At 36.7% G+C, this 10107-nt stretch overlaps 1 long non-coding RNA gene across 3 annotated transcripts in view; it reads right to left on the bottom strand.

The window, feature by feature from the left end:
• Positions 1-1032: 1032 nt before the first annotated feature.
• LOC138142566 (uncharacterized) overlaps positions 1033-10107 on the bottom strand; it is a 153647-nt gene continuing 144572 nt past the window's right edge. For all 3 annotated transcript variants that reach the window (XR_011163463.1, XR_011163465.1, XR_011163471.1), the window contains one exon: positions 1033-4805. This is a non-coding gene — a long non-coding RNA (uncharacterized lncRNA). The remainder of the gene's footprint in view (positions 4806-10107) is intronic.

Raw genomic sequence — 10107 nt, 5'->3', positions numbered from 1 at the left:
AGAATAGCTGGGTTCATCATCTAAAAATGGTGAGATGTGTGATCACAGGAAAGTAATTTAGTATACCTGAGCCCCAGGCTTCTCTTTCTATTGAGCTGTATATGAAAGAGAACATGAATATCAACAGTCACAGATTTTTTTTTTTTAAAGCATTACCATTAAAAAAAAACAAAACTAGCCGTGTAACCTTGGGCAAGTTACTTAACCCCAACTGCCCTCCAAAAGGCAAAACTAAAAATAAACAAACATAAAAAGCATTACCATTAAAATATAAATCACCATAGATTAGTCTGTTTTATAGAATATCAATTAATAAAGCTATCATCACATCCAAAGTTAACAATAGAAAACAAGAATTGTATAAATCAAATTGCAAAAAGTTATTGACATCATCATAAAATATTTTATTTTCATATTGTCGGTGATTATGCCTGGGTGATTTATAGCATTATTATACCATTCATTCTAGATGTTGTTTATTACTCCCCCAAGAAATCCTTTCCCCTTTAAATTGATTATATTTTAACTAATGCACTTGTGCCCTCTACTCCACACCCCATTATGCAATTAAAACACTATAAAAATAAATAAAAGCTAAAGGGATTTATTATTTTAACTGTAGATTATTGATTTCCAAGGAAGAACAGTATATGTGCTCTCTTTCCCCTTGGGGAACCAAAGTAAATAAATGCTGACCTGTGAAGGACTCGGTTTTGGTTACTATCGCTTCCCTAGTTAGGCTTCATATCGCTTCTATTTTTGTTTAATGAGCAACTCTAAAGTAAAACTTTAAAGTTAATTTTACTCCTCACTGACTCACTGTGGACATTAACTTTTTGTATTGGAGCACCACAGGAAGTACACTGCATGCTCTACTCCCATTCCATATCTTGAGTGACAGATAAATAAATGGCTTTTCTTTGTCCAAGTGTTTGCGTCTGTCTGTCTTTTGTCTTTGTTTTCCTCTCTGGTTGCATAAATATTGTGAAAGTCTATAACACATATATATTGTGACAGAAAAGCGATAGTTGAACTTTTAATCATTTGCTGGGTACTTGCAAATGTTACCATTTCTATTGACAGTGAAACCAAAAATCCTGTTGCCCAACCCTTCACTGGGTTATTTCAATTCTACATAGTTTTTTTTAGTGACTTTGAATTATATGTGTTTAGTATGATTCAAATATGTTCCTAAATTGCAGCTGCTAACATTCACAAACAGACACATTGTACACACATGGCTAAAGAGCAAGCTGTGGTGAATGTCCCCACCAAAGATCCAAGAGTAAAGTCATGCATTAGAACTAGACTGAAAATTATGTTCTGAAGCTAGACACTTTAAAGCAGAGTTTTTACATTTTTTGTGTGCCCTGGACCCCTTTGGCAGTCTGGTGAAGCCTGTGGACTTTTTCTCAGAATAACAGGTTGGTTGGTTTTTGGATTTGTTTTTTTGTTTGTTTGGTGTTTTTGTAGGTAGTCAGGGTTAAGTGACTTACTTATCCAGGGTCTCACAGCTAATAAGTGTCTGAGGCTACATTTGAACTCTTGATTTTGGGGCACGGTGCTCTATCCACTTGGCCACCTAGCTGCCCTAGAATAAATTTTAAATGAATACAATAGAATACATAGGACTACAGAGGAAACCAAAATATGGTAAAAATAAAGATGTATTTTTTTTCCTGTCCAAGTTCACAAATTCCCTGAAATCTATCCATGGACCCCCAGATTAAGAACTTCTGCCTTAAATCAGGATGTGAAAGTGCTATCTAAGCTTCTTGGAATATAAGACATTCTAGCACACAATGGAAATTCATTAGAAACCTACATTTGGAACTTGAAGGGCCCTAAGAAACACATTCTCCTGTCCTGACCCCCCTTCATTTTACAGATGGGCATCTGAGGCTGAGAGGGTTGAAGTGACTCCACTTTACTCAAGAGTAGAGCCATAATTCAAATCTAGCACTACACCAAGCCATTCAAACATTGACATTCACTAATAGGCACAGTTTTTTTTTTTTTAAAGCACGGAATAATTAGAATTAGTAGAAGTGTAAACTGGAGGCCAATTAATAAATTGACTAAGCAGTCTTCTCTGGTGCTCAATAGTCAAACACCATGCTAAGTGAAAGACTAAATAGGTATTTAAGTAGTAAAGGCAGGATTTGAACCTAGGTGTTGGGATTCCACACCCAGTACCCTTTCCACAATACCATACTACCACAGGTACCACCTCTCATAGGGGCCAGCCTTCCCCTTTGGGCTTTACTCTTATCCTGTAAAATTACATGTTGTGCTTCTCTGGGCTTGTGTCATCCTCTTGGACTTTAAACTCCATAAAGTTTGTGTCTTAATGTCTAACTTAGGCCAGAGCTCTACACAGAAACACTAAGTGAATATTGAATTGAATCTAGTCTGACCTCCTGATCTTTATGACCATCAAACTGAACCACTTTGAACTTAAAGGGACTTTCCCAGGGTCACAAGGCAATCTGGTAGCTGAGCAGGCCTGCCTGACTCTTCTGCTGGTGCTCTTTCCAATTTTTGTTGCTTTTTTAGGGGTATCTTCTAAGACTGTTTTCCTTAATTATTTCCTCCTCTCTGGTATTTTGCCCCATCATATATTAGAAATCAAGGGAGTATTTTCCTTGTACAATTCTAAGTACTTTTCCCACCCCCTTTCTTTCTGCCCAGCAACTGGGCTGCCAGCAGGAACTGTTTTAAATAGAAAGGGTTTTGTCTTTATTGGAACAGACAAAGGGTTAATTTAAAGAAGAGACAGAAAGAATATGACTGAAACTGTGAACTGATCCAACCATTTTGCAAAGCAATCTGGAATTATGCCCAAACTGCTATAAAATTGTGTATATTCTGACCCAGCAATACCACTATTAAATCTGTTTTCCAAGGTAATCAGGGAAAAGGGGAAATCACTTGTATGTTCTAAAATATTTATATCAAATCTCTTCATGGTGGCAAAGAACTGGAAATTGCAAAGATGACCCTCATTTGAGGAATGGCCAAACAAGTTGTGGTATATGATTGTGATGGAATACTACTATGCTATATGAAATGATGAGCTGGTTGATTTTAGAACATGGAAAAACTTGAATGAAATAATGGAGAGTGGAGTGAGCAGAACCAAGGGAACGTTGTATACAGTCACATCAATATTGTTTGAAGAATAATTGTGAACCACCAAGTTATTCTGAGTACTATAAATATTCAAATTAATAACAAAGGAAAGAACTGATAAATAGAAGCATGCACAGTATGGTTTCATATATATTTATAAATCTGTGTCAAATAGTGACCTCTTGTGTGGGGTAGGGAAGAAGAGAGACAGTGTGGAACTTAAAATGTAACAAAATAAATAAAATTAATTTAAAAAAAAGAATCTATGTTTCAAAAATAAGAGAAGGAATCTGGCTCAACTTGAAAATCATTTGATAGATAAATTCAATTAGGAAATCTAATAAAAGCTGGTGGACAATCAAATTGTGGTGAGTTCTATTGACAAAGGTACCCAAGGTCATGAAGGTGCGTTTATTCATCCATCTATCCATCCATTTGTTTATTTATTCATCTATCTATTTTGTTTGTTTGCTTTTTTTTTTTTTGGAGGGGGGAAGGCTGGGCAATTGGGGTTAAGTGACTTGCCCAAGATCACACGGCTAATAAGTATTAAGTGTCCGAGGCCACATTTGAACTCGGGTCCTCCTGACTCCAGGACCGATGCTCTGCCACCTAGCCACCCCCTTATCCATCTATTTTGAATAAGTAGTGTGATAGAATATCTGAACTGCAAGAGATTTTAAATAGCATGTAGTTCACTATTTCCATTTTATAGATGAAGAAACGGAGAACCAGAGTAGTGAAATATTTGTCGTAAGAGAAGGGCAGCGACTACAACCCAGGCATCCTGACTCCTAGTTCATTACTCTTTCCTCTGGGGTGAGGAAATATTAACATGTCCAAATGCCAAAATACAAATGTTACCTAAGACATCTTTGCTAATTCCCCAATTCTCCATAGCTTTTCTCAAATGCTTCTGTGATGTCAGTTGTATCTTTCTTGGAAAATGTATTCTTCCTCGGCATATTGGGACCTAGGTCACAACTTGACAGTCACATGTTAATAATTTATAAACTACTACTACTACTATCATGATGATGACGACGTCGACAACTGTTACTGAATACTCAAAAACCGAAAGTGAATTACAATTCCTCTCTTCTTACCCAAAGTCCTTGCAGCTTAGTAAACTGTAGCTCAGTTTCTGCCACTTGCTGACCAAGCCCTCAGAGAAACTAATGGGGATGATGGCAGTGAGGGAAGGGAAAAGAAAATATTTACAGCTAAGTGAGAGTAACCATTCAGATGTTGACAGCAAACACAAATGGCCAGCAGAGGCCACTCTTGCATCAGCAGAAATACGTCTTTTCTCCTTCAGTGGTTTTCTTGATCTTTGCCCTTTGCCAGGAGATAGAAATAGGCTTAAAATTCAGATTTGGATAAACCAGGTGAGAACTATAAATTGTACAGGGAGGAGATTTATTCAAAGAAATGAGAACAACCAATAACTTACTTAAAGAATTCTAAACCTTGACCACTCTTAAAGTCAAATCAAATTTTAAGAGACCCAACTGGTTTTTCAGACGTCAAGTAGACTCCTCAATTGGGTAGGGTGTATGCTCATGGAAATTATTTCTTCCTTAGTAAAGAAATGGATTTAAGTAGCTTGATAGTTATTATGGAAATTGTACTCTTGTAGGATCAAATCTTGACCTTTAAGGTTCTATGGTTTCCTAAAAAAAAAAAAAAAACCCAAAATTTTAATAATGAATATGCCTGATTCAGAAGTTACTAGCAACAACAAAATCAAAAAACAAAAATGCCTCCTCCCCCCAAAAAAACCCCAACACCCTAAAGTGTAGTTTTAAAATGTATGGATTTTTGTAAAATAAATGAATGAATTCTATGATACTAATAATAGTGTTAGAAAAAAATGCAGTAAACTAATCTTGGCACAGGCCTGAGAGCCAGAAAGCACCAAGTTGTGATTTTGGCACAGGCTCTGATTCTCAACATGCTAGGCAACTTGCTTTTTCTATCTCACTTTCTTTATTAAAAAAAAAAATCCGACCAAAAAAAGAAAAGAGAAAAAGAGGATGGTAGGGAAAACAATAAAAGGAAGATGAAAAAAGACATATCAGTGTTTATGGGGATTTTAACAAAATGAAACGTTATCTTAATGTACAATGTATTTGCTAAATCATAGGAAAGTCATGTCAGACAATCAACAAGCATTTATTGTGTTTACTAAATGCTAGGTACTGTGTTAAGCACTGGGGATACCAAAAAAAAAAAAAAAAGAAGTAAAAACAGTCCTTGCCAAAGGAGCTCATATTCTAATGAGTGACAGAAACATGAAAATAACCACGTACATACAAGATTTAGTCCAAGTAGGCAGAAGTTAATCTCAGATAGAGAAGGCACTAGCAATTGGGGTAGGGAGCAGGGGGGACTCTTGCAGGAGGTAGGATTTGAGTAGAGTGTTGATATTTTTTTCTTTTTGGAGGGGGGAAAGCAAGGCAATTGGGGTTAAGTGACTTGCCTAAGGTCACACGGCTAGTTTTTGTGTTAAGTGTCTGAGACCAGATTTGAACTCAGGTCCTCCTGACTCCAGGGCCAGTGCTCAATTCACTGTGCCACCTAGCCGCCCCTATCCATTACTATTTTAATTTTATTTAGAAATTCACTCTAAAAATCATTGTCAAGGGCTTATCTGAGCTCTGCTTAAGCACTTCCAGTAGTGGTGAGTTCCCTAACTCACAAGGCAAGTCATTCCATTTCTAGACATATTTGATCGTTGGATGTGTATACAGCTCTCACCAGAAGAGAAAGAGATAGACAGAGGGAATGTCCACATTGTCAGTATCTGAGTTTCTGAGCATTAGCAATATCTTTGGATCTTGAGTTGAAACCTACCTAGCTATAATTTTAGCCTATTATTAGTCCTATTTAATTTTGCCCTCTAGTACTATTACAAATGCTTAAGTCCTTGTTTAGGTGATGGATCTTCAAATATTTGAAAACTGCTATTGTATCTCCCCTAAGTTTTCTCTATTATCACTTTTTCACAGGAAACATTAGCAAATACACATGTGCAAACAGTCAGCTTTTGATGTGAATTTAATTTATAAATGTCCCCCAGACCAAGAACTTTTCAATCCTCTAGAAAAAAATTTTTAAGTGAAGAATTTTGGACCACATATAAACTGTAACCACTGAGATAGAATCAGCAGAATTTCTGAAATTCTCTTTACAACATCTTTAATGTTTGTCTCATTAAAATGGAGTTTAAGGAAGCTACTGTTTTAAGCCCCAGTGCACACTGGTAAACAACAGTTGATTCTTCAGAGGCTTAAAATGATAGGAAACGTAAGATGAACTGTTCTGAATCAAGGATCCTTAAAAGACAGAACTCTGAGTCCCCAGAGATTGCTTCAGTTACAATATCACAATGATCATGAAAAAAAGCTGTATGGTTGCTCTGTTCCCCTCAGTGTTCCACTAATAGAACACACAAAACAGAATCTCTCAGGTCGAGTTTCTGTACAGTCCATTTCCCCTAGCCCTTTCCAGGGGAAGTGAAACAAAAGGAGAAAAATATCTCACCCTTTTTAATTTACACATTTAATAGTTGAATCTGAATATTTAGCCATTATGGTGAATAATTCTAAAGTGTGCTGGCATCATACTTTTTAAAAAAATTTTTTTAAGCAATTGGGCTTAAGTAACTTGCTCAAGGTTACACGGCCAGTTATTTCTGGGTGTGGGGTGTGGTGCTAAGTGTCTGAGCCCAGATTTGATCCCAGGTCATCCTGACTCTGGGGCTGGTGCTCTTACTCGTTGTGCTACCTGGCCGCCCTGCATCATACTTTTTTTTTTACCTGGTTGGCACCTGATAAATCTTTTAACATTGCATATATATCCTACTTCTAGGCCTATGCTCCAAAGTGATAAAAGAAGGAGGAAAAGGACCCATGTACAAAAATATTTTTAGCAGCTCTTTTAGTAGTAGTAAAACATTTTGGAAACTAAGTGTTTTGTTGTTGAGTTGTTTTTCAGTTGTGTCGGAGTTTTCGTGATCTCATTTGGGGTTTTCTCAGCAAAGAGGCTGAAGTGGCTTGTCATTTCTTCTTCCTTCTTTTTACAGATGAGGAACTGAGGCAGACAGGTTTAAGTGACTTGCCCAGGGTCACACAGCTAGTAAGTGTGTGAGGTCACATTTGAACTCAGGAAGATGTTTTCCTGACTCCAGGGGTGGCATTCTGTGCACTCTGGCGCCACCTGGCTGCCCTGGAAATTAAGGGAGTGCCTACCTATTGGGGAGTGGCTAAACAAATTATTGTATATGAATATGCTGGCATATTACTAGGCCATCAGACATGACAAAATGAACAATTTTATAGGAGACTGGGAAGAACTCTATGAATTGCTGAGAGTAAAGTGAGCAGGATGAGAACAAATGTCACAATGACAACATTGCAAATAAAAACAACTTTGAAAGACTTGAGAACTCTGATCAATGCAGTGACAAACCTTGAGTCCAGAGGATCAAAGACCAAGCAAGCCAGCCATCTCCTGCCAAAGGGGTGATGGATTTGAAACGCAGAATGAGACATACATTTTTGGAGATGACCAATATAGGATTTATTTTAGGGCATTTTTTATGCACATTTGTTATGAGAATTTTCTTTTTCTTTTTATTGTTCATGTGTAGGGTGGTGGAGGAGAGGGAGAAGAAATAGAAAAATAATAAAATTAAATTTTGTGGTAAAACATTGTCAGCACTTATATCAGGCCGTAGGCTGCTTTATAATGTAAACCCCTAGAAGACTGGGACCAATGCTGTTTAAATCATTTTTCACAGTACCTAGCAAATACAAATGGGAGTTTATATTTGATGATGGTGGTGGTGATGATAGGGATGACAGTGACCAAAGCTACCTCTGGAAAAACTAAGGTGTAGATAATGTTGGTTTTTAGCATTTGTCCCCACCCCCACCCTACTTATAGAGCCTTCCCCTACTTTTAGCAGTAAGTTTGCTAGATACCCTTTATCCCGTGGCTGTTATATACAGTGCCCCACCAATCTTGTACTTTACTGGCAATATCCCCTACCTTACCAGTCCTATTGACTCATTTCTTAAAGGCTTTGTTCTAGAAGGTGAGTGCGTCATTAGATAATCTGATAAACTATAGTCAATAACCTAATGCACATAAACAAGAATGGTTTGAAGATAGGAATTTCAGAAGCATGGGGAAGGCAAGTTTCATTGGGTCTTCAGCCTCTTTAAAAATGCAGCTATTCACTTTAAGCTACTTCTGTTAATGATGTATATTTAGGTTGAAACAGTTTTAATTTGTCTTGAACTAGGTTTTGCTAGAAAGAAAGAGGAGAGACTCTGATCCCTATTGAAAGTTTCTAGGGAATCCAAGGTTGGAGGAATGAGGGAAGAATGAAGAACAGGGAGACTAACTAGAATATTTCATAATTTTGTCCTCAGGCGGAGCAAGCCAGTCAAAAGTGAAACCAATCTGTGCATATGAACTTGTATTGGTTTTATTCAAGGATTTATACATTTGAGTCCTTTGGTTAAAATTGTCTTTTTGCTTTCATGCTCTATGCTTGGCACATAGCAGACTAGATAGTTTGGATCTAAATCATAAAATTTGGAGCTGCAAGAGGCCTTAGAGACTATTTAATCTAACTCCCTCATATTATTATTATTATTTTTTAAAAAGTTTTACTGATATCCTTTGTTTTGACATAGTCATTCCCAGATATCCCTTCACCTGCCACAATAAGCTTTCCTTTGAAGAACAAAAAAAGGAAACCAGTTAAGCAAAATTAATCAACAGAGCAACTGAGTCTAATACCATTCCTCCCTCTTTCCAGTCAAAAAGCAGTGGTGTATTGTCTTATTTCTTATTCAGGGAAAGAATTGGTCATTAAAATTATGGAGTGATCTAATCCCTTCCTTTTACAAATGAAGAGACTGAGGTCCAGAGAGGTTAAATTACTCACTTAGAGGTCCCATAGGAAGCAACTAATAGAAGTGAGATTTTCACTCACATTCTGTCTTTTCACCACCCCTCCTTTCTGATAATTTTCCTTGCTTCCATTTGCTCAAGGTAGGACAGCATTTTTTCTCTGTTGACACAGATAGGTATAGTAATGACATGACTGATATTATAAGAGTCTGGCACACTTCTCTAGTGGGCATAGCTTATTTATATTGGCTCATTGCCAAGCATAGGTGTGCAATTTTATGTGCAAAAACACAAAAAACATTTGCTGAATCAATAGAACATTATAAATTATACTATAAAGAAGTGTCATGTGTCTCAACAGAAGGTAATGAAACCCCAAAAAGCACATTTTTCTTTGTGTAATGCATTTAGGTACCTGTAATATCTAGTCACTCAGAATCAAATATCTAATAAGAAGCACTATCATATTTCATGAAAATTAATTAAAAGACAGTGTTCAACATTTCAGGATCTTCCAGCTACTACGAATTATAGAGAATCTTGAGGATGTAGTCAGTTTAAGCAAGATGTACAAAGAAAGGACAAAGTTTTAAAAAATATTTTATGTACATAAATAAAATCCTAGATAACATGCATAAGAGCAGGATAATGTTTTTTTTAATTGTGAGATTATTTGTAAGAATTCATCAAAACTACCATCTTCTGAGATCAAAGAGAAGTAAACAATGACTAGTAAACTCAAAAACAGACCTTAAAACAAATTACATAGTCTTCTCTTTAACCAATGCAGCTATGTAGTGTTTATTCTTTAGTATCTGAATATATAGTCATGCAGTCAACAAGTAACTATGTGCCAGGCACTGTACTATTCCTTAGAGATACAAAGAAAGGTGAAAGGCAGTCAGTCTTTGCTCTCAAGGAGCTCACAGTCTAATGAAGCAAACAACAGGATACATTCAGACAAGATGTATACAAGAGAAATTGGAGATAGTCAACACAGGAAAGGCACTAGTATCGGGGGATCAGGAAAGGATTCTTACAGGAGGT

The sequence above is a fragment of the Petaurus breviceps genome, unplaced genomic scaffold (assembly GCF_028583685.1).
Source record: "Petaurus breviceps papuanus isolate PSGF00001 unplaced genomic scaffold, PetGlider_PUasm1.0 90594, whole genome shotgun sequence".
Taxonomy (NCBI): domain Eukaryota; kingdom Metazoa; phylum Chordata; class Mammalia; order Diprotodontia; family Petauridae; genus Petaurus; species Petaurus breviceps.
Note: the sequence above shows the minus strand (reverse complement) of the source record. Positions and strands in the feature narration are given on the sequence as shown.